Source organism: Tympanuchus pallidicinctus, unplaced genomic scaffold (assembly GCF_026119805.1).
Source record: "Tympanuchus pallidicinctus isolate F22 unplaced genomic scaffold, pur_lepc_1.0 scaffold13, whole genome shotgun sequence".
Taxonomy (NCBI): Eukaryota; Metazoa; Chordata; class Aves; order Galliformes; family Phasianidae; genus Tympanuchus; species Tympanuchus pallidicinctus.
Genome location: NW_026294648.1, coordinates 11,631,191 through 11,656,580, shown reverse-complemented (window position 1 = coordinate 11,656,580; position 25,390 = coordinate 11,631,191). Strand labels below are relative to the sequence as shown.

Below are 25,390 nucleotides of genomic sequence, written 5' to 3'. Positions count from 1 at the left end.
CTGTAATAACTGGGAGGACATCTCTCTATATATTTCAGGCTCAATTGTTTTGCATTTGAGTAGAATTATAGAAAAAAGATTATTAACCTATATAAACCTAATACACTGGTTTTATGTTAGGTTTTTGAGACACAGTAAATGGGGAAAAAAGTTACTGGTAGCATGCAAAGGACAAGACATTTCTTCTCTGTGATCTGCAGAAGAAAACAGGCTTTAAGAGATGTCTTTGCAGCTGTGGCAACAAAATAAATCAATACTTTATTTTGATTGTCTGCCTTGTTTTCATTAGTTCTGTACAGGCTTTTTGAGTCTTGATTTTGACACTGAATTTGATTTTCCTCCAGTATGGAAAAAATTGATTTATTGTAGAATGAATTTATTTTCTTTTCACCTGGTTTACACAATGAAACCTGGGTAAATTGGATTTCACTTTTAGCTCAGTCAGAGGACCAAATCGGTGAGCGCCTCTATTCATAATGGACATGAATACATCTCCTGATACCCATTTCATTTCCTCTATACTTTTTTTCCACTGGTTTTCTCCTCATTACCTAGACTCCCACAGCAAAGTCTGAAAAATAATACCTGCAGGCTGTGAGTTGTGCAGGTAGTCCAAGTTGAAACAGAACTCCTCAGTATGTGTAAGGCAGAGTGTATGGAACATAGAACAGGATTTTGGCATCCACGAATCAACGCAATTGTGAAAAACAGTTCCTTGCATAAAGTGCCAGTCCTTTTGGCTCATTAAAATAATGGAAAGGCAGATCTTTACAGGATGTGTTTGCAGTTATTTTGCCTATAACAATTACTTTAAGAAAAGGAAACTTATGTAGACCCTGACCCATCTGCACTACTGGAATTAAAAGCCAATTTGTTCTTGCTTTAATGTGTAGTCTCTTGGAATCATGTTTCTTGGCAGCAGTAGTAGATTGGCCTTTAGACTTTGCTTCTGAAGTTGCTGGAATCGCATTTTCTTTGTGTGCATCCTCTGACATGTCATATGTCTTCTAATACGCCGCTCTGTAGATCTGCACAAAATGAATGCATGTTTTTTAAGCATATGGTGCTGTTGGAGCTTTTGTATGTCAGGTAAGTGAGAAGTGTTTTTAAAGTACTAAGAACAGCAAAACTGAAGGCAGGCACTCTCAGAGTGTTTTGTTGTGTATTTTTACAGATTAATGTAAATAGCAAGTATATTCTATGGCTTTTTGTTTTGGCCTTCAACTTTTCATAAATTTCTTCTGCTGCCAAACTCAAATTATTTGAAAACCGTCCTAATTTAATTGCACTTAATATTAACACATTTTTACCTTTGATGTTTAATGTACCACTGCTATTTAAACATCAACCTCTGCCATGTGTAGTCGCAGATTGGCAGCTATGTGATAATTAAAGAGTGTTGTGTGGATGTTCAAATAGTTCAGAGAGAGCCTGCTTGATTACATTGTTGTTCCCTGCAGTCCTCCAAAACTGTAAATATTTAGTTGGCAGTAAAAGCCAAAACAAAGATTAAGAGAATTTGTTGTCCTAAATCTCCTGACGGGTGTAGACCTACCATTCTGGGAGCTGATCAAGCAGAGCAGTCCCAGCCAGAAACAGGATAATTTGTCAGTATTTCATCCCCAGTGATCTGTTATATACAACTCTAATTAAAAATAATCCCAACCTATCCAAAAAGCTTTTGTCAGTTACTAAATATTCACAAATACATTTAGATGTCCACTCTTGCCAGCTGAGTCCTACAATAAAAGAGACTACAGGGGATGATTTGCCTAAAGGTACATTTTTTCCCCCCCAAAAATGGACTGGAGCATGAGGCTAATTAGTCAGCTCAGTTCTGCGTTTACTCCTTCTGTCTGTCACACACAAACCACATTCTGTGTGACCAGATCATTTCACCTCTTCTCATAGAAGCTTTGATATGAGTTTTGATCCCTGGTCCCAGTTGAGAAATCTGCTTTCTTTAAAACCCGAAGTGGGTATACAGCCATGTGTGGCATGCAACCAAAATCCTTTCTGTAGCACAGAGCTAAGTAACTGGGCTGGATTTCAAGGGCTTCCAAAGGGACGGTAGAAGGTGCCAATGACTGAGGATTAGTGAGTGTTGTCTAACATTTGATACCCAAATAGCTATCTGCAGTACATTATAAAGTGCTGATGCTCTCTGTTGTGATCAAATGCATGTTGCATTGCCATCCTGTGCCTGATCCCTGCCCTCTCCCTTTAATTAATGAGAAGCTCAAAAACTCTTCAGCAGGCACAGGGAGGTGTGTGGGCACCTCTGTCTGTCTGTGATCCACATGTATATAATCTTTTCCTTATGTTGCATCTCCATGACTGTCTGATTTTCATCATACATTGATCACACTAAACTGCCCATGAGTTCATTGCCTGATAATAAAATTTCTGCTTGACTTGACAGTATTGCAGTTGTTGAGCATGTGCAGACATGCTGTTTCACTTGGAAGTGAAACACTTTTTGGAATAACAAATATTTGAGGGGAGGAGATTAAACAATAGAGGATTTTCTTGTACAGAAAAAAACGTTGTCGAATAATAGCACATTACATTTCATACTGTTTATAGATGCATTATGAATGAAATGCAGGATGATCCTTGTTTTATGACTAAGATATTAGCAAATGATCTGATTTAGTAGATTGAAAAACACAGAAAATCTACAGTACCGTCCTGGTTCCACAGTAGGCCGAGAAGGAGATCAACTTTCCTTTATGACCATGAAAAATAAAACCTGGATGTAGTCTTGTCTGGATGATGCAGAGTGTTGTGTCTGGGAGAGTATTTCTGTCTGATAACAATGAACTAAAGACTATGTTTATCGTAAGCTGTATTCTTGTTTATTTCTTTAGATACTGCTTCTATTTAAAGTGTTTGATTTAGTATGTATGTGCAGGTTTTGAGAGTGTTTCTGTCAATGTAGAGTCACACCAGGTCTTTAGCTTTGAAGGCTCCTTGTGAGTTTAGTGGTCACTTCATGATGGAGCTGAATCTTGCCTAGGTTTTCCACAGCTCTGACCTCTGAGTTGAAGTTTTCTGGAGATGAGAAATGTCTGAATTTTTGTTAGGAAAAAAAGTGGAGTGTGAAGATGAAGCTCAGGGGAAGGTGAAGCAGTACCACAGGGGTATTGACCCTGTCACACATCTAAAAGTGACGCGGAGAAGTTTGAGCAGGGATGTGGGCATGGGAATGATGATGTGTGCATGCATTCATAGGCCTAGCCAGGCTGATTGCCTGTAGGGTTTTATGCTGTGCTGAATGAATGAAAGAACTGTTTGTCTGTGGGCATCTCACTGAGGAATTCTAATGCAGAGTTCTCTGTACTCATGCAGTTTATGAATTCCTTCACGTGTGTTAATAAAGCTTTCTTCTTTGCAACTTAAGGCATAATCAGAGGTGAGAATTTAAGACCCATTTTTCTTAATTCCTCCTCAGAAGTTTTGACTGAGAGATATAAAATTATCTCATTAAGCTATATATACCAGATACTTAAGGTTCATAGCCTTAAGAAAGTTGCCTGTTTACTGCACGCAAAGGTTAAGTTTACCTCAAAAAATACAGGTTTATCTTAGAAACAACCTTTAATTTTTTAAATTTCAGTGGACTGCTCTGGCTTAGCACATTATGTTATTTTTGGAGAGGATCATAAGGATGAAAACATTTGGCTTTTTGGGGCTTTTTTTTTTTTGCATGTCACACTTTAATTCTTGATGCCCATGAGAAAAAAAAAAAGGGAGGAATTAAATCAAATGCACAAGATGCCAAATTCATTTTAATAAGAGTTCACTGAAAGCCCGAAGGTGACAAACTTCATGAAGTGTTAGGGAATATGTGCAAGCAAAAGGAAACTTGTGACTTCAATAAAGAAATCTCAGCGACATGCCCTCCGAGGACTTTGTAACAGCTTCTCCAAAGATTTACACCATCGCATGGCTTCAGCAGAGGCATGCCGTACAGCGAGCTGTGTGACAGTCAAGCGTAAGCATTCAAAACAGAAGGATCATTCCACCTGTGATATTTCCTTGTGCCCCAGATGTGCAGTGTGCTGGATTCCAACCAGCTTGCCATACAGACGTTTTTTAGCGACCGCTATATGTTCATTAGCCTTGCACTGCAGCTGGCTCGAGCTGTGCATGAGGGAGAAAAAATCCTGTCCTGCAGTTCTGCTGGTGTTAGATTGCATGGAAAGAGAGATTTTTGGCATGTGTAGCTGTCAACTCACCACATGGGAAACATTCGTGCACTGATGCACATTGTATGAAGGTTAATGTAAAAACTCCATGCTGAATAGCAAATTTGAAGTCTGGTGGAAAACCTTGGGGCTTGCTGCTGTTTGATGAGGCTGATGTGGATAGATTAATGCTTAAAGACTGTGCTGGGGGTGGAGGGTGCCACGTGTAATGTATAGTCTCTTTGGAACACAAGAGTCAGCCTGCCTCCCCCATTCCAGCTGACATAGGCGATGATTTAAATCAGCTAGAAACGTTTAAGAAAGAATGGCTGAAAACAAGAAATTGAATGCTCATTTCAAAAGAATTTGTGCCTATTACTAGAAATTCATTGTCAAATAATCTCACATTTAAAAGTCCATGTTTGGTAATCAAAAACATTAGAACTTCTCAGGGGACTCTGAGCATGGAAGATCTGTAATAACAGGGTTATACTCAGCCTCAAATGCTTTTATCTGTTTTCAGACCCAGATCTGACTAAATGAAAGTCTTCACTTGCCTACTTCTTCCATTTGAAAGCTAGAATATAAAAAAAAGTGAGTATAACCTTTTATATCTAACCAAAGCCTTCAACAGATCAAATGTATTTCCCAAAATAAAGATAAAACAGAATGTTAGTTTGTGAAGCCTTGAATCATTCTGTATTTCAACCACTTAAAATACTTCAAACATATACACAATCAGGACAAGAAAGCTGGCTCGGAAATTATAAACAAATTGCAGCTCTTCAAGACATCCTATATGGTTGGGTTTTTTTGTGTTGGTTTTTTTTTTTCCCCAGCTACATTCTACATTTAAATAATAAGAGCTCTTCCTTGTTTTGGACATCATTGTTTTTGTGTCTGTTTTGAAACCATCTATCTTAGCTGTTAAATTGAATGGGCTAATAATTATAGGGTTTCAGAGTTGTGACTTAACTTTCCTAGTCGTCCTTAGCTGCAGAAATGTTTTTGCATATGTATTTTCTGCGTGAAATTTCTAACCAGAAATTCACCAAGTTTGGCAGATGCCATCTACTGATACGCATGGGATTCATAACTTAAATTTTTTTCTTGGAGGTAGACGCATTATATGAATACTTCTCAGGTTGTTTGTTTGGTTTGGAGAATTTCTGAATCCCTGTGATACAAAAGCAATTTCCATGGAAAAGCTATACAGTATTTTTCTTTCATACATTGTGAAATGTGTAACTATACAACTGTGAATTCAGCATGAGAGGTGTGAAAGAGAAGAGAGGATCATTACTTTAGTGCAAGAGGAGTTTATTAGGCAGAGTGCGGTTGTGCTGTTGGGTGAGGAGCCATGGATTCCTATTAACTGTTTAAAAGCTATCTACAACAACAGACACCTTATAAATTAATAAATGTACTCAAAACACCAAGTGACTGCAGAGAAAACAAATAGAAAAGAGCATGGTTACGTATCCAGTTTAGTAACTACTATTTAATATCAGCTGGCGGAGTTGTGGTTTTCTAAGTAGCTGAGAGATGTGTTTTTGTGTAAAACATTAGAGATGATCTGCTTCCAAGGCCCGTTCAGCAGCTCATTTTACTAAATGATGAGTGTCTATTATAAAACTCAGACTTAAATTATTCAAGTGAAGAATCCATCGCTATGAAGGGGAAGATGCAGCTACAGAATGAATGGATAGTGTAAGTGGCTGATGTAGATGGGATGACCTGATTGAGAGCACATGTGCTGCACCTGGCAGTACTGAAGAAGAGATGACAGACAGTAATTTTCCCGCCTGTTATTTAAGGTTAAAAGTAGGGACATTAAATTGTCAATAATTAATTACAGCTTTATTGAGAAGTTAATTATTATAGCCTCTCTGGGTGCAGAAGTCTGCATGAATCTTCCCTGCTCAGGTTTAGTAACTGGGATGCAGTTTAGCATTCTCATCCTGATGTAGAGCAGAATGGAAGATCCTGCCTAGTAAACAGCAGATACCTTCTTGAACCCTGCATTAAAATAAATACTATGCTTAGTTCCAGTAACTACTTCCTTGGGGAATAGGAAAAGACTACTTTCATCAGGAAAAGTTGAAGCAGAGCAAAATAAATTTCTGTCGGTGCTAGTTTTAAATGGTTCTCAGTGTAAGAAAAAGATTAAAAGGATCTGTGCATGTGAACAAACTGGGGAAGTACTGAAACTGGGACACTTCAGATGGATGGAGTTTCTAAAAACATATCCTAATCTCTTAGGAGGCATAAAGTACCTTAAAGGAAAAGTACACTCAAGGCAATGCATATTTTGAAAATCAGAAAATTATTCTTATATAAGGAGTGCACTCAATCACTTCTGCAAGGATGATGCAGCTCCAATAGTAAGAACCTGGTTAAAAACACTAAAGCAATTTGAGAGTAATATATTTCCCATTTGTAATAAAAGTGGTACCAAGTTGCTGCTTGGCTATGCATCAACTTGTCTGGAAATATTTGATTTACATTTGTGCTCCTGATCCAATACATTGTACTGTGTTGGGTTTCATCAGCCTCATCACCTTATAAAACACAGAACACAATGAAGTGCAGAATGGAGCCTGGCATCATTCATATTGTGTGATTTTGATAGGTTTTTAGTTTGGGGTTTTTATTTGAAATTTTTAACTTAACAGATCTGCAAATCCATGTGGACTGTTAAAAATGTGAATATTTAAATAAAAATAAAAGAGGCGTAGTAGTTTGAATTTTGAAGTGGCCGCAGTGGTTTTTAACACAATTTGATAAAGCACTTCTATTGACTATTTCTGAATTAGGTAGCTGCTCTTAGTGTTTTAATTTAATGACAATAATTGTGATTAGTTAATTTAAGTTTCAGTGTGGTTGACACTTTGATACTTCCCACTTGTGCTCATATATGTAGATATAAAGACTCCCAATGAATGTATCATTCTTCCTGTTCTACTTTTTCAGTTTTATTTTCAAGCTATAATTTTCTGGCTATGAGTCTTTCAGAAGTTGAATTTTATTTATTTATTTGTTTGTTTGTTTGTTTGTTTTGTATGACATTAACTTTTGGGGGAAAATGTGCTCTTTTGGCAGAAACATTCCTAGGCAGGAGATTGAATACTTCAGATCTTAAAACAAAAAAGGAGACTTTGGATATTGTTCATCAGGAAGTGAAATTTATTATGCATATTAATACAGTATTAAGGCAGTTGTTTCTCTCAGAATGACAATACAAAGCCAAAATATGTTTACATTTCCAGCAGAAAACCTGACATGTTAAATTTTGAAAGCCCCGTTTCAGAAGGAAAGCAAAAGTTTTCTTAAAACTGGTTTTTCTAAGGGGACATGAGTCCTCTAAACACAATGGAACCCATGCACTTGCTCAGAGAGTAAAACTGGTTTGAAGATGTTAGACTAATTTGGTAAGGAAATTTAGCTATTTTATCTGTAGTGATGCATCAGATTAGATGAAGCTAAACACAAACGTAGCCCATTCGTTTCTTATGATCTTTTTTTTTTTTTTCTTCAACGCCTTTTCCAAATTCAGAACAGAAGCACTTTGCTTTAGCAAAGTTGATGAGTCGCTTCATCGCAGGTGTCCAAGCAGAGCAGTTTCTCTGTGACCAGCCGACAGAAAAGCAGTGTACTTACATCCTGACCTACGAATTGTGCTCCTCCGCTTTCACCAAGAGAGAAACAGCCAGACTATGGTTGTGAATTTCCCAGGGGTTGGGGAATTGTGGCAGATCTGCCAGCAGCTCTGTGAAAGAGCTCTGGAGCTCCTGCAAGGTCCAAAACTTAGAAATGTTTGATGGCAAAAAGCAGGTTAGTTCAGAAAGTTTGGATGTGGAATTTTAGTGTCATCCAGGTGCAATTCATGCTGTCTAGACAAAAAGAAAATTTTAGCTTTCTTCTCCTCTGCTCCTTGTTATGTGCATACGGTGTTTTAAGCTGATGATGAAATGTCAGAAAGATAGCCATTTTAGTCTGGGCAGACAGATACAGGTCTAAAGCAGAGAATTAGATCAGCAGATCATCATCGTGGAGATTAAAGTTGAAATTGTATTTATGAAAAAGATCATTTGAGACAAGATTTAGAGCAAAAGAATCAGGGAGCTGAGCTGGAGCCTGCGGAGCCCCAATGAGTGCAGTCATTCTGAGGGCCCTGAGGGTTCAATTAACCTTGACAGCCTGGAGTCTCTTAAAAGGAGCAGAGCTTACGAATGAAATGCAATGAAAAATTACTACTTTTAAACTATTGGCAGTTTAAAACCTTGTCTCGACAGCAAAACCTACTCGGCAGACACCTCTAAAATGCTGTACGCTAAATGTGTTGTAAATTTATTCTTCTGGCAGGTTTATTTCTTCATTAAATATTTATGTTAGATGGGTTTTAGCATATGCATGACGTTGCTGTAAATTGGGTTAGAAATTTATCAGGTTAAGTCATGTTTGAGTCTGAAGGTCTCATTCTTAAGTGTTCAGTCATGCAGCAGTGAAGAGGGAACCTACAAATAAGTAGTCAATGCAAAATGTAATAAATTTGAAGAGGTGGCTCTGTTTTTCAGTCCATTCATGTAGGTACCTGTTTGGGGATTTAATTTTTTTTCTTTCTTGCTCCTCCTTTATTTTGCACCTGGCTGTGATGTTCCATAAGGTGGTGTTTCGTTGTTTTGTTTTTTTTCTTTTTCATTTATGGTGGCACAACAAAATTAAAAGAAGGGAATCTAAATTTTTAATAGTGTGTCTCTTCTGTTTAAGTGGAAAGGAGGGAGCTATTAGCAAGTTGTTCTCAAATAACTGTTTGTTCTTTTTTATGTGCAAGAACATCTTGACAAATGAACTCTTCAGATTAATATGAAATACACAGAATTACCAAAAGTTTCTCTGATAAACAGTTCTGTGAGTGGGCAGCTCATTGAGTTTTTCTGTCTGTTGGCTATGTATTGGTGCTGTACAATTTCATGATCAGAGTATTAAGTATCAAGGAAAACAGTGAACAGCCAGTCCTAATATAGATTTCCTGTTAAGCAATCATGAAGCCTTGGGAATATATGAAAATGTTCTTTAATGACTAGCACTTGAATGGATATTTGCCAGTAACAAGTAACACGACCCCATAAATTAGAATACATCAATTTATGTTTTTATATTGGGGGGGGGAGGGTGAGAGGAGTGACATTTAAAAATCAGTGCATTTAATATTTGACCAACTCTGGCTAGCATTCTAATGAATAGACTTTGTAGCCAGGAAATTCCCTACAGGATCTTTGCAGAATGAAGGAATTTTGTAATTTCTTCTAGAAAATCCATCTGTGTTTCTAATAAAAATCTGGAACAACTTCAGTGATGATCTGAAGGCGCATATGGATGTTTTTATAGTCCTCCTGCTTGCCATAGGACTCTCTGGGAATTGAGGTGAGTTGTAAAAGGTCATTAACTAAACTCAATGTAATTGATTAAAACTTCAGGTTACTAGTAATCTGAATTTGTTAATGTAGTTTGTTAATTAAAAAGAAAAAGTGTTACTTGCATTCTCATAAACTGTCTAATATGTGATCTTCATAAGTGTGGCTGTTTTTCATTTTTCTTGCAGTATAAGTCAGTTGGGATAAGGAGAATATTAAAACATTCATGCTTGTTAGATTTTCATGTTTACTGTGTGAAAAGAACTTTTACCTATTTTCATCAAATATATGGACCCTTAATGATTAAACAAGCTGATTGGCAATGCTAGCAAAATATTCCTGATATCTTCCTAATTTCTGTCCCCTCACTCAGCCTCTTATTCCCTCCTGAATTCCCATAAACCATGAGAACATTGTACCACAGGAGAAGAAATAGAGGTATTATTATGTTTGGTAAAATATTTCTTTTCTAAAAGCACAAATCTCTTTTTGCTGGAGGAGTATAAGGAAGAAAACAGCTGTAACAGTGAACTACAGGCCAAATTCCATAGTCTTATCTAGGATGAAATGAAAGGCAGGAATTTGTTAGTATACATTCTTTCAAATAGGCCATTAATTTTCAAAATTAACCCAACATCCAAAAAGCTCCTGTAATTTCTTTTACTAAAATGTTTCCTTACAGCAAAAGTAATAAATAAGAATATTAGATGTCCTTTAGGCAAGATAACATTAAATTCCTGGCATTTATGATCTTCATTCATATCCTGTGATTTCTGTGACTTCCTGCTTTTGGTGCTGACTATGAGGTAGAGAAACTGCACGTAGTCCTAGGAAGGAAACTCGCATAAACGCATTCTTTTTCCATTGCAATAGGAATCTCAGCACATCATAGCGAATCTAGGCCAAACATTGTGAGTCCATAAGCAGCTGCATAAATTTGTTCCATAAAGGATTGGAGAGGAAAATGAGAGACTTACATTCTGTTCTGTACCTCTGATTTGCCATTCATCTGAGCTGGGACTATTTGACTTGTTTCTATTTATTGCTGTGTCCTTTTTATTTCTGTTTGGCCTATAAAGCACAACCTTTCAGCAGAAGTGTTGTTACTGCTGTATATCTGCTGAAACAGGATGACAAATGAAGCTTTGAATTTAGATATACTCGCTGCTATTATGCAGTTAAAAATATTAACAGACTGGGAAGTGACTGTATGAATGTTAGAGAATACCATGTGGTGCATACAATAGCTATTCTTCATCTCTTTCCTAAGTAAGTCAATCTGACCACCATCAGTTTGGAGTAACCTTGGTTAAGTTTTTTTTAATACCTAATTTTTTACCTGCATGCTTATCTTTGCCACTATAGTAGAGTCAGTTCACTTTCGGAAAGTCTTCTGCACCTTTCACTGTCTTTCTGAACAATGTTGCTTCATTTGAAGTCTGTACTTAGAAATAGTTCATTGTATGAAACTTTCATGATAGTAATTTTGTCCAGGGGAAATTGCATTTCCAAAGGTGGAGAAGTTAATTAAGTGCATAACAGGAGGAAGCTAAACCTTGCTAATTAGTGAGAAGGGTAACGATTATGGGAGAGAGCAGATGACACTTGGCTGAAGACGAGCTCAAGAAATTGCTTAAACCAAAAGGAAGTTAGAAGAGCGAATAGAAGATGAGCTTTAAGAAAGCAAAGACTGTCACTGAGTCCTGACAAATTATACCTCATTTATAGTGTGTCTGCTGGGTGTTAATCAATATGTCAGGATGATTCTTCACTCTCAGGCACGTAGCCTGTTCTTTGTTATGTAGAATTTCAGTTAAATCCTTTCGGTTCTCCCTCTGGGAGGACATACTGAATACAGGGGTGGCAGCTCTTACAAACAACTGCAAGAATGTTTACAGGGAGTCTGAACTTCTGCAGTGAAGGAACTGTAGCAATAGAGTTCTGCTCTTCCAACCCCTTGGAGAGGCAATGGCATGTAGTCCTGGGAGGCCTACCAGCAACAAAATGCACAATACAGCAGCTGTGTCGTACCAAAATTGGGTTATATCATCTGCAGATTGCTCATCTCCCAGGATGCTTTATTTACCTCTGTACAGCAAAGACATTTAACATTCAGGAAAAAATAATTACTTCAAGGCCTCCTTCTTAATTAGGACCCTGTTCTAAATTCACTCTCGCTGGTTTTAGCTCTAGATAAATGGTGACTGTGGTGTAGCAATAGTCAGATTAAATATTTTACTTTGCTTTTGCTGTTGTGGAAAAGCAAAAGAAGAATGGTTGCATTTCCTGTTATTCTAGTAAATAGAACTCAAATGTTTGACCCTTTATATCTTGTTGTAATTGTTCACTGGGAAGTATTAGAGCATCTACTTGTGCTCTCCTGCAAAGGAGAGTTTCATTTATAACTAGAATGCTTACTTACTTTCTTTGTGCATCCTCAGCTGATGGGTAAAATTTGTAATTCTGAAGAGGAGTAATTCAAGATTAATACACTGTTTAATTTTCATTTTAAAATGTGTCTACTGGTCTCATGTTGGAAAGCAAGTTGGCATCAGCCTTCCAGACTTAGATTAGTCTGCAATAACATATAAGCATGTGTATGTTTTTCCGTATGTAAATATATATATGTATAGATATATTTCAATAGGAAATGTTTATGTAATGTTATGATGTTGCAGCAAAGCTTATTTTTTTCCTGTAGCAGAATTCCTTAGTAAACTCTTACTGAAAACTACTTTTTTAGGAGTATGTTTAAGATAAAGATGTATCTAAAGAAAAACACTTTATTTGCTCTAAATGGCATTTGCTATTAAATCATAAATAAGCCTCAGTATCTTTGAGGCAAAAACTTCTTAGACAAACCTTGAAAAAATTTAAATACAGAACAGTGTGATTATGCAAGAAACATATAAAAATAAGGAATAACATTTATCTTTTTATTATAAATTTACATTATGCTGTTGGTAATAGCAGAGGAACCTTCAACCTTAAATGATGTTTTTAAGCCTGTGTGATACTAGTCATCAAATTAGAAACAATTTGTTGAGGGAGTGAGAAATTCCAACTGAAAGTGGTTGGTCATTGATACTGGTGCTCTCTGTTTCTGGACTAGTTTTCCTGTGTGTTGTCCATTACCTTAATCCTGTTTGTTCAGATCAGTGGGGAAGATGGCTAGAAATGTCTGTTACATGTGCAAAATTTCTAACTGTACTTTATGTTTGGAACTAATTATAATTCACATCTCTGTTATAAGAGCAGATCCATTTAGTGATTTCATGTATTGTATGTAGCAATGTAAATACTGGACAGCGTAATAATTCCCTCAACCTAGAGAGGATTTCCAATGGCAAAGTAATATTGTATCTTTAGAAAAATCAAACCTTTATTCATAGATTTCTTATTGTATATTTCAACAAAAGATATTCTCTAAAACTGCATCATATTATCAGTTAAAATTAGATATAATTAATTCTTTCTCTACATTTTATATCTGATCTTTACTTAAAGGAACTTTTCTGTATCTGAAATCTGTATCAATGCTGCTTTTTTTTTTTTTTTTTTTTTTTTTGCATATTTGCATGACCACATGAGCTAATTGGGGCAAGTGTTGTCTAACATTGTCATAATAACAAATCAAATTTCAACTGTTCAGAAGTAGCATTTTACCTTGTTGTACCATCTGAATTGAGCCTTTGTTATGGCTAGTGCTCAAAGTCCAGTATACTTTAAGCAAATACCAGTGAATGCTCATGACCTTTTCTTGTTTCATTTTCTAGCGAAGCGAAACCAAACACTGTTCACCTTTGGTTTCAATGGCTTTCCTTTGAAGCAGTAGATCTGGCCTTTCATCAGTCTGGTTACTGGCACTGCATGCTGCAACATATTCTTTGTTCTTTACTTGGAATGAATTGATTGACTGTCTTAATATTGCCATGGGGTCTAGAGAACTATAGCTGTAAACACTGATGCCAGGTACGATAAAAGATTTTCTGATGGGATGCATGTAGGATGTTGAAAATCTGCATGCTACCAAATATTATACCTAGTTGCCTAAGAACCTTATCATGGCCTGTTTTGTGCAAATCAGTGCATTGTTGTAACATCTGACCTTTTAAAAGAGGTTTTGTAGCAGAAAAGGTTATCTGATGGTTTCCCATGCACTAAGGATTTTAAGTATTCGTATTTACTCCTGTTAGCTTGTGTAGGTTAGTATTTATTGTTATTACTGCAATGCCTGGAAGCCTTTCTTACTTTATAGGTAATACTTAGTGTGCTGGGTGCCTTATGCTTCTATGAAAGAAGAAAGTATTGAGTGTGTGTGTATATCTGTGAGATAGTAGTTGTTAGTGAACTGCCACTTTTGTGGATCTGAAATGAATTGCTAATGGAATTATTAGTGCTTTTCTCTTTCATTATCTATTTTTGTAAAACCCTTGAAACAGTCCTTTGCCCACAGTCTTAAGCAATAAACATTCTTGGTGATGCATGAGGTTGATGAGCTAAAAATAATAAAGCTTTTAATATGAAAAGCAATTGATAAAAGTCCATGGGAGAGCACCTGCAATAAGGCTGTCTTATTTATTAAAGGAAACAATGCCTAGAGGTGCAAATGTAGAAAGCATTTCCATCTATTCATATCAAGCTGAGTGGACATTATAAAAAACTAAAAGCTCTATTTCTTCCATATGAGCACCTACAAAAATGGCAGGTATCATCTGTATGCTTTAAGGAAAGATGTAGAAGTTGATTATGAGGTTTTCATTCCATATGAAGATGAAGAAGGAGCTGAATTCTAGATAGGAGTATGAAATCAAATTGGGAAAGATAATTATGATTTGCATCAAGCCTTTGCGGATCTTACAATAAAGTCCTATTATAGAATGAGAGTATAAAATATGAAATTGATACATTTTAATCTGCACATACATTGAAGTAGGGCTTAGAGAATTTCATACAATTTAAATCCTTTGCAATCATCAAATTAAGATTTTAAAAGTTGCTATTAACAAGGTATATTAGTGAGAAGTAAAATGGACTATTTTAGAATTTCTTCAGGGAAAAATGCTGAGGTAGGAATGAAACCAACTAAGTAGTCTAAATTCATGTGCAGATAATAGGATTGTATCAGGTTTAATTTGGCCCAATGAGTTTCCGAAGCTTTTTGTATTTGGTGCTTGACTTCAAATCAAGAACAGAAGTATAAGATGCTGATAAGTGAGCTATGGGAAATGAAATGTATTTAGATTCTTTTTTTTTTTTTTTTCTTCTTTTTTTTTTTTTAATTTAGGGGATTGTTTTATAACTGAAAAACATCTCGCAGTGTTTCAGCTTTCTTCTTCTGCTCCTCTTTGTTTTATCTCAAAATTTTTTAAGGCTTTAAGTGCTCTACTGAGAATTTCCTCCTTCAAGAAAGTTCTGTAAGGCTAGTATAAATGGTTCATGTCTAGCCTGTTACTGGAATAGTGAACTGGAACGGTGAATAAAAAGACCATAAACAGCCTTTGCTGCTCTGTCGCATTCCCTGGCTCTTGGAACATCCCCAGAGAAAGCAATGCAGCTTCTTGCAAATTAAAGGAAGTCAGCCTCAGCTCGTATTTTGATGACCTTGACTGATCTCAGATTTGTACCTATAAATGTTACATACTGCTCTCTTTCTCTGCCTTTGTTCTCAGGTCCTCTAGGAGGCAAAGAGAAGGGAGAAGGGAGTTTTCAGAATGTGAGATAAACACGTCTTTCATTTGAACTATTCAAAATTTCTCATTAAGTTACGCTCTTGTTAACTTGAACATTCCCCCACATTCTAATTCGTTTCCAGCAAGTTCTTACATCTATGCCTGGTGAGGCAATTTCAGTCTTTATCGATTTCAAATTTATTTTTAACTGAGAATTACCTTTTTTGTTTGTTTGTTTGTTTTCCATGTTTACAGCCTTTTTTTCTGGATGCATTTACGGAAAAATTAATTCACGAACAATGGTGACATTAATTGACAATGCTCTGTGGACTTGCCTGACTTTGGTGGTATTTTTGCTCTTTTTTTCCTCCTTAAGACCTCAAGGTCATCTTACTTAAAAGAGAAACTGTGCACCTGACTGCTTTGTTTACAGTTGGTGTTATTTCCTTTTGTTAAATGATGCCATCTACAGCTATTTGTTTACATAGAAAAGGCATCTATTTTTCTTTTTTTTTTTTTCTCCTACAAATACCAGGAACTTTGTTCCGTGTTAATGGAAGTTATTTGTTTAACATCTAAGGGCATAGATCTCTAGCTCTACTGGAAGAATGTATGTTAATAGAAGAGAGAGATTTGATCTAATGTCGACTTTCCAATGTCAGTGTTACACTGTGGTATTGTCAGAAGGGTCTGTGCTCTTGGACAGGGTCCTTGAGATTATTGCTTTTGGCAACTAATGGGTGAGGTGCATTCCTGCCAGCCCCAGAAAGAAGGAGGTGTGGCAGGTGCTTTACTGGCAGAGGTAGACATTCTCAAACAGTAGATTTCCTCCAGCATTCAAGTTGTTTTTCAGGGTGCCTTCTGAGAACTTTAGAAAAGGTGAACACTTAAAGCTGCTCTTTCAACTGTGTTGAAAGCACTTGACTTGTTTTTTGTATGTGAATGTTTGTGAAAGAACAGTTTGTCTCTCAACCTCCTACCTTGCCAACCTATCTGTGAGAAACAGGCAGATTTCGGGATTGAAGTTTGTTAATTAGACAGGTGGAGAGCTTGGGTAAGTTTGTCCTAATCCTGCCTTCTGCTCATAAGAGCACAAGGTTCAGAAGTTCAATTTTACGACTTGTTGGAGCTTCTCCTGTTATGTTCTCTTTTATGAGCATTATATTTACCTATCGAAAAGAAAGCAATGGCAAATAAGAGAGAAAAAATGAAAAAGAAATTTGACCTTTTCAATGCTGGAGATGTACAACCCATGCTCAGAGCTTCTGAAGGTTATAGACATTGCTTTCAGTAAAGTTCTAGTACATAATCTAAGCTTTCTTCATTGTATCACACCAGTATTTTATGCTGGCAAGCTGAATTCTGCTTTACTGGAGGCATTTGAGGCATGCTGTAACTGCAAATCCAAGAAGGTTGAGTGCAAAAAAGCCATAGTTTATAATTGTACTTGCTTTTATGTTGGATTTTCAAAATACCGTTTACCATCAGTGTACTTGGCAACTTATCACTTTTATTTGAGAGGTATTTTTATATTTAAATAATCATTAGAATTGCTGAAACCATAATAACTTAAAAACAACCTTGTTTCTTCATGAAAGTTGCCTGGAAACTAAGATTTGATGCTTCAAATTCAGAGAAGTGAATGCATTAAAATATCTATATTCTTGAGTCCTTAGTATTTAGACCTTAGATAGGAATCAGGAGTACTGTCCACAGGCCAGGTATATTTCTTCTGAAGTTGATGCCTTTACAATGTTTTGGAATTATATCACCCTTAATAGCTGATCCTCATCCCTTTCAGTTGTTCCCAGTCATTTAAAACAACAGCAAGAATCCCGTTGTCTTCCTGTAATTCAGGATACCTTTCTGGTTGAAATTATATGCTGTTCTTTCCAAAAAGGAATAGGAAAAGGCAAAGAACAACTTTGCAGCTTACTTTGATGATATTGTGTCATGTTTAATCAGTGAAGATTGAACCAGTCACCTTGAGATTCTGAGAGCATTGTTCAATACCATTTAAAACATTGATTTTCTGTAACTATGAATCCTCTCAAGTAGTCATTAGACAGGAAGGAAGTTACCTGGGGGTTTTTAATACAGAAAAAGTTAGAAATATAGAAACCTAGCCTGGAGGAGGCAAACAGGAAACTGTGGAGAAGTTTGTCAGACCTGAAGCAAAGGTATACCTCCCCAGATTCATAGGGCAGTGGTATTCAATTGATTCTCAGGAAGAGCTAGAACTTTTTGACCTTGTCTCAGTTGAAAACAATACTTTTTAGATAACTAAAAATGGACAGAAAGTGGTAAAAAGGTAAAAGGAAAAAAAAGAAAGAATGAAGATGTTCTTGGAGGGTAAGAAGAGCTGAGCTTTGCATCTCTTTTTGCAGAGCTACCACTAGTCATAGGTGTTTACTACATATTTAAACAGATGTTTCAGTGTAAAGGCATCTACTAGAAAACGTTGACTAAGAACATGTGAACTTCAGCAAAAATGTGAATTTCCATAATCTCTCTGAGTTTGAAAATGCTAAGGTAAAAAAAATGAAATTATCTACTGCTATAGTTAGAAGTAATTTGTAGGGATATGCATATACATGTTTCTAATCTGTTAGTATTTCATATTGATCTCATTATGATGGCATGAGAGAGATCTGAATTTGATATTCTGAAATACAGCATCATTTACAGTAGTAGTACAGTAGTACTGGTTGGTGGGCTGTCCTGAAGCATGGAAGAAATAGTGGAAATAACTACAATAGCACATTTTTGCAAAGTTAGAGAGTGTTATTTTAGAACAGTTTCAGTCACTGAGAAAGTAAGCAGTTTGAATTGTACCACTTTTGTTTCTATTTGTTTCTATGGCCCTGTGTGGCCATTCAGATATTATACTGTATGTACATTGCTGTTGCACTGTAGCAATTCTGGTGGATAGGTTGTGGCTTGTGTGTGTATCCCAGTAGGAATTGCCTAAAAAGAAGAAATGGAGACTGAATACTAAACAATTCAACCAATTCTCTGTCTCTATAGTCAACATGAAAATATTTCACATTACTTCAGTATTGAAATGCAGCAAATGGAGTCTGTTTATCAATGCTTCTTATGTTACGTTTGTCATTAATTTTCTTAGCCATGCTGCTTACTCTCCTGTAAAATCTACAGACATTAGTGAAGAGTGTGCATCATAATTGACTTCTGAATTGTTACAAATGACATGAATTTAGCCCAACCAATTAATCTGTTAAAGCATTTCCTTTATGCAGCGTAGTTCTGGTGTTTACACATTCGTTTTCAAGAATTGCTTTTATGCAGCATCTTTTGTTTTAATGTGACAGAATGTGTTTCTGTCAAATGAAATTGAGGGATTAAAATGTAGTACAATTAATTTCAAGGATTTTGGTAAGACAAGCATGATTTTTGAAGTATGCTTAAATATAATGCTGGACGTGATTGTGAAGATACTGTCTAATTTGACTCTGATTAAGAAACTTGCGTAGTTTGGTTAAAAAAAAAATGGGACATAGTAGTGTAAGTGGTGATTCTACTGGTGCTCTGGGTGAAAGTATTTCATTTCAATATTCCCTTACCTGACAATGACCCTTTCTCTTTACCTGCTTGAGAATGCACTAGGAAACTATTTGTGAGCAAATATAACTGACCTCAGCAAGAACTAATTGGTTCATTAAGACAAAAATTGTGCAAGTATTAAAAAAGAGGGCAAAAGAGTATTGTGATTAAAATAGACAACTTTTTAACTACTAAAAATGTCTATTACTGTCTGATAGGAAATGTGGTAATAGGGAAAAAAACAATGAGGCTTAAGATGAAAAATGGAAATACTCTATTTAGAAAATGCTACAATTAAAGACCTTGTGGGTTCTTTTCATCAAGATGAACAAGTTGATGACAGTTCCATGATTTCATATAAACATGGCTTTGGCATGTCTTTATCTTAAAAAGATGTAATACAGAATTATACTTCATGCCTTTTAAAATGTCCATCTGATTTATTTTCTCCTTTGTTACAATAAGTCTGTTCTTATTTGCTTTAGATAGGGGTCAATTTTTTTTCCTTGTCTTTTTACCTACTCTGATGTATCTCATATTAGGTGCTGTTCCAGAGGTTGTTTTACTGGACTCAGTACCTCATTCTAACTATTTATCTAGCAACAAAGGGTCAGTTGTTTGTCAGTTGTAGATGTGTTTTGGAGAGCATGTGATTAATCATTACCTTTGATCTGCAGCTCACAGTAATGTGTATGTGCAGAAAACCCAAAGAGGCGCCAAAAATACCTCCCTATTTTTCTTTCTTTTTTCCTTCTTTTTTCTAGAATGCTTTTAGGATCACCATAAAGCATGTCTCTTTATCTTGGGTAAGTTTCATGGAACACTGCTGAGGTTTAAGTGTTGCAATGCATGTGTCTGGGATTTGTCTTACTGGTAGTTTTCTTGTGGCTAGCCTCACAACAAGCATGTATCCATTAGTAAATAATGTTAATAAACCTATTTATCTTAGAGAAAATTGGCAAAAGCTGATCCAGAATAGAGCAATGCTGTTACTTCTTGGAGATGCAAATAGTACAGTGTCCAAAAATATCTATTAGTTATTAGATGTACAGTCATTTTTTATATTACAATAAAATATGCACATTGATTTTTGTTATGGTAAGATGCAGAAGTTACAGTGATACTGTTAGCATACTGGTACTTGTTATGAACTGCTCAACAATTTCAAGCACAGTATAATTGGTTCTACCTATTACTGCTTCAAAAATGTGCATACAGCTCTCAGATATCTGTGACAGACATAGGACAATTGTGGAGCTTTATTACTGTATTTAATAATTCTTATCTGCCAATTGTTTCAATTTTTTATTGTTATTTTAAACTGTTGCAAACAATGCTATTGAACTGTCAAGCTACATCTGCCATACCATAAGTCACTGAGAAAGCAAAGAGAATTAGTTTGGCTGTGCTTCATTTCCTACCAGGTTTATAACTCTATTTCCAAGCAGTCTCTAAAATGTTCTGTGAAATTAACTGATTCATAGCTTACTTTCCAATTTTGCTAAAGACATAGCTGAAAAATCAATAGATACCCAACTACAGACAGTGAAACCCAGTCACAGGGTCGGTTCTGTGAGACTGAAGTACCAAGGCTGCCCAGAACCATTGGCAAGGCTGGAACTGGTACAACATCAGGCCTCTGGCCTGGAAGGCAAGTTCTGCTATTTTGCAGACTGGCCCATTACTTTACTTACTCTCCAGGCGCCACCTTTGAAAGCTGGTCTGCATTACCTTGGGCTCTTCAGCTGGGGAAGAGTGAGGGGGGATCTCATTGCTGTTTGTAAATGTCTGAAGTGTGGGAGTCAAGTGAATAGGGCAAGACGCTTTTCAGTGGTGTGCAGCAATAGAGCAAAGGACAGTGAACGTAAACTGAAACATGGTAAGTTCCATACAAACACAAGAAAGAACTTATTTACTGTGAGAGTAACAGAGCATTGGAACAGGTTGCTCAGAGACGTTTTGGAGTCTCCTTCTCTGTAGATGTTCAAGACCTGTCAGGACACTTTCCTGTGTGATCTACTGTAAGGAACCTGCCTTAGCAGGGGGTTTGGACTTGGCGATATCAGGGGTCCCTTCCAACCACTGCAATTCTGTGGTAGCTTCCTGTTTGTGCCACTATGTTTGTATACTAGCAGGGCACCCCCAGACTAACAAAAGGTAAAGTTGTGTTCAGACAAACCTAACCCGTTCTAGTGCCCCGATTCTCTTTCTTACAAGGCACGTTCATCCATCCATGCTAGCAGGAGCTAGCAAGAGTATTTGCCATCACTACTGTCTGCATGAGGGGCACAGTAACTTTGGTCATTAATCACACTTGATCACACAGCTCTGCCAGAAGAACTTTTTAGTGGAGAACTTGCCTCAGGCATAATGTCTCCCCAAGCTATTTCTGGAGTTGGTACAGTTAATGTAGAGTCTTTTGTTCAGGGCTGTGCCTAAAGCCACAATCCAGCCCTTGCTTCTAAACAAGTGAACACCTTTTGTCTTTTTTGTAACATTTCCATTTTCAGCTCTGACATTAGCACATTTTGTGGTTCTTAGGAATTAATATTTAAGCTTTAATGTTGTTAATAGAACAGCCTTTACTTATGTTGCTAAAAGCAATTAATAATACCTTACTTATTCCCCATGAATAGCATAAATTATTAATATAAGAGCAGAAAGACTATTTATACTCTCTGAATTATATGCCTTCTTTTGAGTTGTTCATAATGGACACCTTTACTAAGACTTTTGGAAAAGATAAAAGTTACACTGGTGTCTCATATTCTCAGTCACAGTTACCAAAATATTTCTCAATTCAGACTGTTGTGTTGTTACTGTTTATAACGTGTTTGTTAGTCAAAGAAAATGTGAGGTCTGCTCCAAAAGCAGTGCCTCCTATTTTATTGTATTGGTTTACAATGTCAGAAGCAGATGGTGGTGGGATGGCAGTAGAGGCTGAAACTTCCCACCAATATTCTGTTATGTTTGTTGCTGTGTGACTGATGACAGCAGAGGGGCAGTCTGACAGAATAGTGTCTGACATAGAAGTGCGTATGAAACAAAGGGGGGGACTGAAATCCTCCATGGTGGAAAAAATGTCACCCGCTGACATTCATTGGTGCTTACTCAACATTTCTGGAGACCAACAGTAGATGTGAGCACCATGAGGTGGTGGATGATGAGTTTAATCAGTGGTGACAGCAACAGTGGTTCTCCTCTACTGGTGCAGATTTTTGTGAATTTTTTGAATTATTATTTTGAAGATGATTTTTTGGGCAGATTTTGTCACATACTGTGAATTTGCAGACAGTCTTAAAAAAAAAAAAAACATTTTTTTTCCATCAAACAATGCCTGTTTCTGTTGAAATTTTGCAGGTAAAGACTAATCGAGAGCAAGAGAAAGAAGGGGGTACCCATTCTGCTACCACTGCAACTGAATAATACATGTCCATTTGACAAGCATTGCTCACAGATCATCTTATAGAACAGAATATGATTAAGATAGGAATATTATTTGTAAGGAAGACAGATCCCACCTTCATTCAGAGTAAGTTATCAGAAAGGGCAAGGGGAGAAGATTAAATGCTGATGGCTTCCTTCTGTTATTCAGTAGCAGTGACAAAAAACAGATTTCCTGGTAATTCATGCTGTTAAAATCTCTAAACATCTATACTTTTATTCCATAGGCCGTTGACACAACTTGGTTTTTGTTTTCTGAAAGCTCATTTTGTCTGTTAATGTCTTTACTATTAAAACCTTTTTATAAGCATCCTTTTTTTTTTTTTTTTTTTCCCTCCCCTGTTTGCATTACAATTGCAGGCCTGACATCAGAAAACAAAGTTGTTTTGTACTAAAACTATTCTATATATGAATCTCCAGTTTTATATCTAGGAACGCTCAGTAAAAAGTGGGGAACAAAAAAGCGGCACTGAAGTCGTAAAAAGAACAGTCACTGTTATTAAAACTCTTCATCATTGCAATGTCTGTTTACTAAAATACTGAGGTGTAACAGTGCCTCAGAAACATCTGCGGACAGATGACACATCTAGATATTTTATTGCGGTCCTAAAAATATTACTGTATTACTAAACCTAAATTAAAATTGTGTAAAGGAAAAAGAAACAGGGCTGAGCAGCCATTGTGCACTTCACTACCATGTCAGAAGATGAAGACAATCTTAAATCTCAACTCTTAAAATCTGACAGTGTATTTTTTAGTGTATTTTTTAGTGTATTGCAAGTTTTCATAATCTCAGTAGCAGGGATCTTCATGAAAAGAATGTCCGGTGATCACAGATTTAGTCTAAGGCTCATGAGTGCCAATTCCACATCTTTTCTCAAAAACACTTCAGCATGTGAAATTGGAAAGTGGCTTATTTTCATTGTAACTCAGTCCTGTGTATGTGGAGTGAGGCTAAAAGTGTTTTTGTGTCTCTCAGTGAAATAAATTATAAATGATTGTGAGGTGCTCAGACTGTGCTTATAAATGTGTGTGAAGTGTGAAATATATCCAGGCAGAGATAGGTAATGTTATTTTAATAATATTAAACCAGGAACCTTCGCCATCAAAGCAGACTGAAGCTGCATATAATTCTCTGGAGGTATCACTGATTGCTATTGTTTCAATTATCAAATGCTTGATACTGCCAACACATTTATGTGAGTTTCATTTTGCCAGAAGAACAGTTATTCTGAACTACAGCAGATTGTATGGCTCGTGATTTTTGTAAATATTAGAAATGTGTTGGGTTTTTTTGCTTTTTAAGCTTAAGAGCAACAGAAACATAAATATATATATATATATGTATATATAAAAATACAATTGTGACATTTTAAGCAATAGAGAAAGCTTTCTCAAAAAAGCCTTTCTGAGGAGCTCCACGTACCTGGGATTTATAATAATATATAATCGTACTGAATGGTACAGATCCTACATATATTGTTCAGGATAAAGTTCCTTTCCCTTACCTCTTCCTGGAGCAGATGGTTTCAATGTTTTCTTTGTTTTCCAGTGAATTTATTATTATTAATTAACTCAGCTTCCAAGACTTTCCTTTGTGTGATGAGTGGAGTTTGCCCCTTATTTAAAGAAAAATTTGGGCATTTTTCTTATTTAAAAGTATATAGCAAACAAAGCATTCTTTTCTTACAGAGAATTACGGATTTTGTTCTCTTATGATGTTTACAAGCCAAAAATTGCACAGCCGCATGGCTAACTCTCAGCATCCATGGAGTTAAATCATGAAACCAAGCAGAAATGAAAAGAGAGCATGCAGAAGAAGCTGTGAAAGTGTAAATGACAGATAGGAGCTCAATCTCCTTGGAAAGTGATTTCCACATCTCACCCAATATCTTTTATTTTTTAGTAGCGCTTTTGATAGAGTCAGTAAAGAATAACAATGTGAATTTCAAAAATGCACTGGGAATGAAAGGCAGCAATGGGGGGCTGTAAGGCCAATACATACGGTGTTCATATCCTTTGAAATTAGTTTTATTTTTCTTTTGTTAGTAGGACAAATCTACTGTTCACTCTCTAGTGATGCTTTCATCACCCTAAGGAGTCAGCATCACTCCAGCCGTGGTTGTTTTGGAAATCTGAAGAAGAGGGTTTGGATCCCCTTTTGCTTATAACTTCCTTAATGAGAAGAGAGTTCAATACAATGACATTTAACACCCATCATAAACATTTGTATGAAAATCATGGCTTGGTCTCAGACAAGGTTCTGGACTATGACATCCATTCAGTCTTTCCCTTCTGACATGGATGGTGTGCTTGTTTGTTGTTGTTGTGTTTTTTTTTTAATTTTATTTCATTTTTGAAGTAAGATTACATATGATACTTGAGCAAAGCATCAGAGGACACTTAGTGGTTTTAAGACTCAGCTAATTAATTCACCTTGTCATCCCTTTGGGGCAGAAATGCATGAAACTATATTTAAAGAGATTTAAAAATAACTACAGTGTTGGTTTTTTTTCATGTTAATGCCTTAGACCATGTGTCAAATTTGATAAAAAGAGAAATGTGTTGTCTGTTTATGGACAAGGCAATATCTTTGAAAAAATCCAGAGGACTTTGAAGCTGACAAGTAAGACAGACAAGTGTCAAAACCTAACACATATCAGAGTAGCAGGAAAATGACATACTCTGCTCATTTCCACATCACAGATTTTACTATATGCTTATTATTGGGAAAGCAGTAGGTATATTTGGAGGTTTGACAGAAATGTTTAGAAGAGAGAGTTGGATAAAGTTTGTCAAGTGAAATAATCCATTTTGATTTACTGCTATTCAGCCTAAGGGAATACAAGGTGAGTTTTATTTTGCTTTTTCTACGAGGAATAGAATTAAATATTAAGATGTTATTAATTAAATGTTACTTAATTAAATGTGTAATTCTTAACAATAAAGCAATCCAATGCTAAACAAGAGAACTGAAGGAAGTGCTGTGTCTTGAGAATAAGCCGAATGAGAAATGTGCATCTTTTCAAGGTTTGAGTGTATAACATTTATTGAAAGTAGCAAAGGCCCAGTTACAAGTATTAGTGCATTGTCTTTCTAAAAC

At 36.2% G+C, this 25,390-nt stretch overlaps 1 long non-coding RNA gene across 2 annotated transcripts in view; it reads left to right on the top strand.

The window, feature by feature from the left end:
• The first annotated feature begins 9,467 nt into the window (after nucleotides 1-9,467).
• Nucleotides 9,468-25,390, top strand: part of LOC128075996 (uncharacterized) — a 78,832-nt gene continuing 62,909 nt past the window's right edge. The window contains exon 1 of one of the 2 annotated variants that reach the window (XR_008204188.1): nucleotides 9,468-9,617. This is a non-coding gene — a long non-coding RNA (uncharacterized LOC128075996). The remainder of the gene's footprint in view (nucleotides 9,618-25,390) is intronic. The other variant, XR_008204187.1, reaches the window with a different exon arrangement.